We start from the raw sequence: 10534 nt of genomic DNA, 5'->3' as shown, positions 1-10534 counted from the left end.
GATTTTCATATCAAGATCTATAACCCAAGTTAATTTTACTCTCATTTCTTTGATCTCATCAAAAGTTGATAGGACTCAGCCTAGCTATCGCCGAGTTTAATTTTGACCAATTGAATTATGTAATATCATATTTAAAATGGCAAATAAGGTGATAACAACAAGATTGAAATAGATTATCCTTAGACTTATTAATCTAGGCCTAGTGTAACATTTTGTACTTGGTCTTCAAAGTTTAGATAATATTATACACAAGAGGTAGTGCATTCTATATGTCCCCACTAAGAACGGAAATGTTGGGTTCATTGCCATCGATTCGAAAAGGAGTTTGTTTCATTTCATATAAATGCCGGTTAATAAAAATATAAGAAAAAAAATATTAGAGAATGTCATTAAAATTTATTATTTTTGGTCATTAGTTAAGTATTAATGTTTAAAAGTATATGATAAATTTAATTTTTTAACAAAAATAATCAAAAGAATATATTTTTATAATTATTTATAAGAATATTTTAGTATTTATATGTATAAAGTACGGACATTAGAACAAACACATAACATGCTACACCATATCCGGCAAATAGCAGCGGTTATGCACAAGATTAGCAGCGTTTTTAACCGCTGCTAAACGGATAGCAGCGGTTGATATATCTGCTGAAAGATAGCGTGCGGCTAAACCGTTTGCAGCGGTTAATAGCAACCGCTGGAACAACCGCTGCTAAATGGTATTTTGCAGCGGTATAATTTTGCAGCGGTTCTTTCCGCTACAAAACCGTAAGAATATGATTGCTTGGAGATGTCAGCGGTTAACAACCGCTGCAAAATGCTAGCCGTTGAATTATTCTGTTAAGATATAGCAGCGGATTTAAAACCGCTGCCAAATGTAGAGTTACACTTTTTTTAAAAAAAAAAAACCTAATTTACACTAAAATATGCCAATTCTTTTATTCTTTATACGTTCTTCCACTCAGTTGCTTTAACTTATTAAAATATCTAACAGCCAATCAAACTACAACACACGAAACTTTACAAAAATATATGCAAAAGTGAATCATTATAATAGTTATTTGAATTCAGTGCATCGATGACTGTAAACTACAGATAAAGTCACCAAAATGAAAAACTACAAATAAATATCTCAAAAGTCATTATGACAGTGAAAAATTAAAGAGTATTCAGATTCCAACATTCATAATTCAAATCATTAGCTGCCTGCACATCATCTTGCATGGGATGAGGTTGGTGCACTTCTCAAAGAATCCAAATCTGCAGTTATTTCAGGTGGCAAACTACCTCCTTGTTGCTGGATTATGTATCTTAACAAATTTCTCATAGTCTGCATTTTTGCCTTCTCCTCTGCTGCCTCTGCCTCCATTCTCTGTCTCTTTGCCTTTTCCTCTGCTGCTGCTGACTCCGCCTTAAGTTCTACTGCCTCCGCCTTAAGTTTTACAATCTCCATCTGATACTCCTCAATCTGTACACCGTAGTCAGACTGTTGTGTAATGTTACGAAAATACTGACTGAGACATGGACCAAAACCGAGTCCACGAACTCTTCCTGGGTGCTCCTTTCCAAGCACTTGTGCAAGGGAATCATTATGTGAAAATTCCTTGCTGGAGGGGTCTTGACTCTCAATATGTTCAATTGCTTCCTGCAAACATGTGAGATCCGGATTTACACTAATTTAAATTTAACGGTAGTAATTGCAAAGAGAAATTTTAAAAAGTAAAGAACATGATTTACCCCAACCAGACGCGCATCTTCATTCATATACGAACCATTCTTTTTTTTTTTATGACTCATGGTCCATCCCTCTCCTCTACCAATAGGCCTTCCCTGTCGTAGCTCCTATAACAATCATCAACAGACAATCATTAAACAGACAATACTATATTACTAGAAACACGTCACCATTCTGGAATTGAATTTAAATTAATTACTTCTTCGTGTCTCTTTCTTGCCATCATTTTAGAACCTCCGGTATGTGTGTACAGTTGCTTTGAATGATTAATGGCATTTTTTTTACACTTCTCCTACACACAAAACGACAAACATAAATGTTATCGGGATAAATTACTACACATTTAATGGTTTTATAAATCAGGCATGTACAACTTCAGGAAACACAAAAAAGGATAAGGTGATGAACTTTTTGGTAGTAGTTTTTCCATAGAACCTATATACACGATTCATCAACTCAACACACAAACAAATATGATTGAGAACTTTCCACCATGAAAACTTTATCCTAAAGGCTAAGTTCAAAATGCAAGTTTGACAACCAATATAAGCATATAAATAGCAAGAATCACCTCCAATATAAGCATGCCTAATCACCTTCAAAGTATGAACCAAATCCCCCTTGCTGGACCAGCTTAGTAGTGATCAAATATATATCACTTCATTAAATAATGATTCTAGTTACTAATACAATCTGTTAGAACTAAGCAAAGGAACCCTTCAAATCCTATTAAAGGAATTAGGCTGAATCTCTTTTACAATAGCTTTCTACAGGCATGGACTACAATAACAAAGTTGAAATGTGAAGGGGTTTTTGGTCGGGAGGGTTGACAAGGAGCAGACCAATATAGTAAAATAAAGAAAACATATAATAATTAACCACCTCAAACAGACTTACATATTATCAAACGACACATTATTAGACATGATTGATTCTCGGCAACAAAATTCAAAGAAGTGAACAAAAAGAAACCCAACATGCACTATCCTTCTCTAATTTACCAGACTAAAACAAAAAAATAAAAAACCAAAGAAATCCACTTACTAATAGAGAATAGCAGCACATAAAAACAGCAACCCCATAGCTAGGAAATAATTAAATAATCTCTCAACAAATAATTAAAACCACAAAACATTCAAAATTTCAAAGTTAGGAAGGTAACAGAATCAACTACGAGCAAATGAGTTCCATATTTATTTTCCCCTGACATTTTCATTTAACCGAAAATCATAACCTATAGCTACTCACTCTCTAATTGTTTACAATAGGAGCAGATTTAACATTCTCATGAGGTTTATAAGTTTTTTCATTATTATTGTTATTATTATTACTATCACTATTAGTTACATTGCTATACATGAAGGACCGGATTAATTGGGGATTAAGTTATATAATAATGTACTGCAATTTACACTATACAAAAAAGTCATTAGAAATTTATCGATATTCTATAAAAGATCTGTATGGTCGATATCATGTGCGTGCATCTTAATCTTTCCTTGTAGTGTTCATTTAATAGATAAAAAAAAACATTTTACACTAAGCATTGGTAACGCCTTACTTTATAAAAAAAAAACTAAACATTACCTTAAACTGGTCAAAGGCATGCTCCTTGGAAGCCTTGCTCATTGTATTCCAACTTTTTTCACAAATTGGTAACTGTTGAAAATCAGACGCCAATGTCCCTAAGAACCCGCTCAATAGGCCCGCTGCCTGACCAACTTGTTGCAACTCTCTGTTATGATTTAGCACGATCTTCTTTCCAGGAAGAAATGCTAATGCCTCCTTAACAGTCAGCTCTATACAATAAGTCACACCATTTTCTAACAGAGGGAACAAACTTTAAATGTTAGTTTACTAAGCGAATTAGAATGCACGGAGAAGAGTATTCATCTTCTAACACCATTTTCTAAGAAACAAGCATAAAAAAAATACCTATGACATCAACAACCCAATAATCGGTGTCCTTTTTTTTTGCCGTTGGCATTGCCTTGGCGTTCAAGTTCATGTGCAGCAAATAAGTCGTCCACATGGTCATCGAATGACTCGATCTCATCCGCCTCCGGGTCATAGTATTCATCTTCTGAATGGTCATCTGCAACTTCATGTAAATCCAGATGCTTTCTATTTGTCCCAGGAGCTCGAGCATCCCCAATGTCACTTGACGGAGCCAGCCGTGCTTCATTGCGCAGTGGTCTAAATGGTATAGCGTTAACACGGGATTGTCGAGCACCATTGCCGGAATGCGGAGGTGGAGGCGCTCTAGCACGTCGCTGTGCACTAGAAGTATTTGCACTAGTATCATGTGTTCCATCCGTGTGCTAAAAACAAAGTAGTTAGTACATCAACCAATTTTTTTCAGTATTCCCACAAATTATATTGAATAAAAGTTTATCCAAAAAGGCAAATGAACATTTGATCTAAGTTGTGCATTAAATAACTCACCAGAGTAGCGTGTGTTTGACTATCAGGGGCAGCTACAGGTCCGGTTGCAGTACTAACGGTGTACCGAGGTTTCCTTGGCATTTGACTATTCCTTTACACAACACAAGGTCAGTAGACAATTAGTAAGAGAACAACAATGTAAAACACAATAGTGCACAATGATTATATCAATTACATGAATCAAGTTTCAAACAATATAGTACATTATTTAACAATTTTAATGTCTGAATAATAATAAATAAATGAAATTAATTAATCAAGAAAAGTCTGGTATCAACTTTTAAAGGTGCTAATATAGGAGACAAACTTGGTGGTGTTAAAGATGACATGACAAAATTTTTTATCCCCAAAAAATAAGTCTCCAAGCGATGTGAGAAATTAATGAAACTGCGACCTTGATTAAATCAAAGCAAAGTGAGCATTACAATTGTTGGTAATAGAATAATACGACCTTTAAACATCTATCGCATTAAATTTTTCCTAAACAAGTCATGTCCAGTTTTGAGGCCTTAATTCAAAGATTGGGGGTAAGAGTCAGTGAATATTGATAGTTATTCGACCTTTATATAGCGACAATTTTTAGAAGTAAATCTAATTAATTTTGTAAATGTTTGAATGCAAAGTAACTGGGCTATCTTACAAGTAAAGTAGCAGATCATCAAGAATCAAAGGGAGAAAAATTAAGTATCAACACATGTGGGACATTGCAATTTCAGCTTCAGACAACAAAATTACTACAATATTAACTCAAATATATACATGCATGAGATCTCAAATATTTTACATGCATGAGAGCTTAAATATTTTAACACCGAACACACTAAAGCAGAAATGGTGAATGACTCATTATTAATTTCATTACATATTATATATACAGGGATTATTTCTTCCTTCCTGCCCATACTACGTACCTTTATGGCCTGTGAGATAAAGTTCACATTCAGGTTCTAACGAGAGCTCCTAAAATCAACAGCCTTCAAATCAGATAGACACTCAATAATTACTTGATCCGATCTTGAATAATTCCATTAACCATATGAAATGAATAGTTTGATGAGGAAATAATTTTGCTACACTTGACCACCTTCATTTCCCCACACACCAGGCCTGAAAAACAACACATTAAATTAAACCCAAAACCTTATATCAATATAATATTCTGTTTTATTAAAATAACTCAAGTAAACAAATAATCTCAAGTAAACAAATAAAATTGATTTAGCTGTTCAGGCAGAGCCAAAAAATTTATTGTTTCTTCCGCAATATCAACTGTTATAGAATAGGAAATGTGTACACAGAAAGTGAAACTTGCATTTTTTAATTATAAGAACTTGTAGAATCAAACTGCAGATTCCGCCCCCTCTCCAACTCAAATTTCTGTTTCCATTCAGCGGCCTAGCAGAAACTTTTCCTTTAGCTACTTGCCTTATGGCCTTCGCAACGGCCAGAAGGAGTTTAAGATAAATAAGTGGGGTTGGTTGATGGATACCTGTTGATGGCCGCCGTTGATATAAAGATAGTGAAGATGTAAATGTATGCACAGCCTTAGTAATAAAGTCAGTGAGTATGTAAAAATGTCAAAAACCAAAACCCTATTTGTGGCAGCAGCTTAACTAAAGTGAGTTTAGTTTTGCATAAATTTTATTCGTAAGTTAGAACTTAATAATTTTGAAAGCTGCTTTTTGTTGATATTTTGCATAGTCTACCCCTTTTTAAACCTCAAATAAGATTCAATAAAGAAAAAGAAGTTAATTGTTGAACATAATTTATACATAAATTCAATAATTAAGAAATTTGTGAGAAACTATGTCAAAAAACGGTTGTCATTCACTGCTGAAGATCTTAAATAAAGATTAATTTACACCCTCATAGTCCCTTGCTATTAGGGGTGGGCATGGTTTGGATTTTCAAAAATCCGAACTGCATCCACTTCAGAACCAATTTTATGGTTCATGAAACCAAACTAGAACCGGATTAAAAAGAGAAACCGATTCTAAACCGGTCTGAAAAAATAAAAACTTTTAAATCCAGTTTTTTAATATTCAAATTTAAAATCTGGTTTTAAATCTGGTCTTTTAACCAAAAATCCGGTTTTAAAACAAGTTTTTAGAAATCCATTTCCAAACCAGATTTTTTAACCAAAAATCTAGTTTTAAAACCAGTTTTTAAAAATTTCGATTTTCAAACCATAATTTTTAAAAAGTAAAATTAATACTAAAGCCTTTTTAAACTATTTAAGTCCATTACAACTAGGATTTGGTTCTTTATAAATCTAATGACAATAGCTAATCTAAATAACATCTAAGCATTCTTACGGCATAGGAACAAGAGGGATAAACCATATACTTTTCTGCACATATGTTGAATTAATTCATGTGTATTTGACTAGGCAAAGGAATCGATTACTACTGTGTATTATATTTTAATATCATATGATAATATATACATTGTGTTAGAGATAAGTTCAAACTAAAAAGAAAAAGCTACTGTATAGAGAAGTACAAATGCAATGATTTGGTTATTGATTTCAAGGGATATATATATATATATATATATATATTGGCCTTTTTTTTTACATACATCATATTTAATACAGGATCAAAGTCTGATTTTGTTAACCCTCCCTGTCCAAACCAAAGGAACAAGAAAATCCAACAAAAGAAAAACGAAGCTTATAATTAGCTTATAATTTTTATGTCGAGAAAATTTAAAAAATAAAAAAGCAGATCAACATAAACAAAAGGAACAGCAAAATTTCAGAGCTCAAGCTCAACAAAAAGCAGCAAAGGACTTAAACAAAAAAGGAGAAGAAAAGAAACACCAAGAACAATCAAATCATGGAGGCAATGGATGAATGAATAACAATAATAAAATCATATCTTGTTCCTAAATATAAAAACACAATCATAGATTAGTGGTTGGAGACAGAACTAAGTATGAAAATCATTTAATCAAAATGCAACTCAAACTCACAAATCCCAATAGTAATATCTCAATAATATCTCAGATATTCGAACAAATTGCAATTCAAACTCAAGAATAGCATGATAGCATGATGAAAATAATGCAAAACAACAATTCGTACGCACAATCCAATTGCTTCGGTAAGCATATGTCAGCAAAATCAGATACGACATAGTGGATTAATAAGATTAAACAATCTCAATAGTTCCAGCAACAATTTGTAAATTTCCACATAAGAATTTCAGCAATTTTTCAATAAAGTAGTAAATTTTCACACAAGAATTTTAGCAATTTTTCAATAAAGTAGTAAATTTTTCAGCAATTTATTAGTATGACTCAGATTCTCTACCTAATACCTGACTCAACAAAAATAAACAAATAACTAAAATAAAATAAAAAACACTAAGAGATACTTAATAATATGAGTCTAAGTATATGCAATGAAAACTTTGTTATGATTATTCAAAGAACTTGGAAAAGCTAACTGAATTCAATTCATCTTCACATCCAAGTTACATGCTTATTTTTGTTATTTGGAACTATGTTGCAGGAACAACAAAAACAAAATCAAAAAACAAATGTAAAAATAAAAGAAAATCTGTTACATAGGAGAAATCATCATCAACCTAAGCATGAAATGCAGAAAGATAGACACTACAGGAATTAAATACATAAGAATGAACAAAAGGAAAAATGAAGTAAAATACATTGACCTTAGGTGACTGAGCGGAAAATATAGAGCCAAAAACTACTGTTTCAGAATCACTTCAACCCTTTAACTAAATTTAAGAGCCTTCTTCTCAATGATTAAGAAGACATGATTACTGTGCAGAGGAGTAAGCTCAGTATTCGTGAAAAAATTATACGAAATAAGAATTATAAAGTGGCTCGGGGTGAAGGAGGCGCAGAGTATGTTAACAAGACGGGAGAGAGTAACTGCTAAAATATTGGGTGATTTTTTGAAATCCTAACAACTTCATCTCAATCAGATTTTCGCCGTTTACTTAACTACCTTATTTGATTTCAAATTTAAAATTTTAATTTATCGGATTTGAGTAGCCCGTTTCTACTTCTAATAAATTTAACCTTTTATATAATTAATTTATCCTTTTAATTAATTATTTGTATCTGAACAAATGCCTTCTGTTAAAAAAGTGACTGTAAATCTGGTCAATGATGGTAAATTCGATTTTTTTTTTCTTATCTTCAAAACAAATTTGATTATTAGTTATATTTTAAAGGTGTTTGGTCATTTATATAATAACATATTTCATCCCATATAATTATAAACTCAAAAATCTCCACTCTTCTTCTTTTCAAATGTTAGGAGCCAACACTAGTCTTCTGTGAGTTTCATCAATTTTCAACTACACATTCATCCAGGTACCACCATTTTCAGTGTTAGATACTAATCTCTTCTCCAATTTTTAAACTCAAAATTTTGATGTTCTTAATTTTTCAAGTAAGTAAAAATCTCATTAATAGATTTTTTAAACAAATTTTATTCATTCGTATGACTATATTGGTTGTTTTATCCTATTAGCTCCGTTTTCGTTTTTAAAAATATTTGCTATGCTCCAAACTAAATCTTTTAACTTTATCGCGTGAAACTCTTTAGATATTAATTGCTTCACCTAATTTTTTAAAGAGATTTCTGAAAACTCTCCTATACAATAAGAAAACTCTAAATTTTTTAATTTTATCTCATCGTGTCAAAGTTTTTATATTACATCAAACAAAATAAATAAGCATTATATAATGTGCAATTATTTTTGTTATCTCTAACAAATTTAAGTTTTTTATCTCCCACATCAAAATTGGAACAATCAAAGACAATCTCTACAACAAATAAATAAAAAAGATCTTTATGCCTTTTACACACAATCATGTTACCTCTCTAATAGTGTAACTTTTTCCTATAGATTCAAATTTATATTTTAAATATGCAATAATTTACAAAATAAATTGGTTTCAATTTATAAATTAATTACATTCATATTAAATTAGTTGCAAATTTAAATAAGATTTAATAATACTAACAAGTAACAACAACAGTAACAATAAGTCCTCCAAATTTCTTTAATTAAGGCGAGGCATTATTATAAAAGATACTCAAATAAAACACAATAAATTAAATAGGGGACTCAAAATGATTTTCACATATCAAAATAGTTTTACATAATATAAAATTATAACTTTGATTTTAAGCTGATTTTTGAATTATTATCAAAATTTATAGTCATCAATTACAGATACCATAATCATCATCATATGATTTATCTTTGTACATAGCTTCTAGCATTATTAAACTTAAAGCCACCGATTAAGCTTTCATATGTTGTTCATCCAACACATAATAATAATTTTAAGAGACAGTGAACTAATTTATTTATTATGGACTAATTTATCTAATATTATCCATTTAGATATCAGTAAAGAATTCTTGACTGCACAAGCCTAACGGCTTTATTTCTTTTGTTTAATTGAAACCAAATTACAAACATGATATAACAAGAAACCAAACTTAGCATATTACTAAAATAGAGTTACATACACATTAAAACTAAAAATAAAAAAGCATGAATATTGAGTTAAATAAACAAACAAAAATCAGTTAAAAAAAGCATGCATATTCAGTTAAATAAATAGAGAAAAATACCTAGAAGCTCGACCAAATGTCAATGTTGATGGAGGGGAGACAGAGCCACCGAGTGACCAAGGCAAGTAGCAGTATTAGAGCACCTTTAGACCGAAAAACAAACAGAGCTTGCGACAGTTTGGGTGCGCGAGGGAGGCTTCGCGGTGACCACAATGGCTGCTTAATGGAAGGGAAGGAGGGTTGCGACGGAGGGAAAGGGAGCGACCTGAGGACCAACGGCGGCGGCACGCGGATATGGCTGGCCGCAGGTGAAAGGCGACGCGCTGGAGGAGATTCGGCGGAGACCTTCGCGTGAGGGCGGCGCTATGAACTTTAGAAGTTGAATCTCTTCATTTCTGTTGGAGTGGGCTCTAATTAGGGTTAAATGTGAGCTGAAACGGTAACATTGTGATGTTGCTTCAAAAAGCCGACCAGGTCACGATTCGGTTCACCCGAACCGAATCTCGGCCGGTTCATCGGTTTAATTTCAGTTTTTAAAATATCCAATTTTTGCTTAATCAACCGAGTACATTTAAGAAAACAATAAAAAATAAAATAAGTCTGTTTGATTATGCCGAAAGTAATTTTTGGTTAATTAGCTAATGTTTATAAATATGTTATACTAAAAATTTTAATGATGGTTTCAATATATATTTTTTCGATTAATCATGTTCTATATAGGGAAAAACAATAAATTGGTTTTGTGTACCTTTTATATTGTTGATCTCTTTTTTTTTTTCTATTTTTAA

The sequence above is a fragment of the Arachis ipaensis genome, chromosome B06 (assembly GCF_000816755.2).
Source record: "Arachis ipaensis cultivar K30076 chromosome B06, Araip1.1, whole genome shotgun sequence".
Classification (NCBI taxonomy): Eukaryota; Viridiplantae; Streptophyta; class Magnoliopsida; order Fabales; family Fabaceae; genus Arachis; species Arachis ipaensis.
This window is presented reverse-complemented; position numbering follows the sequence as displayed.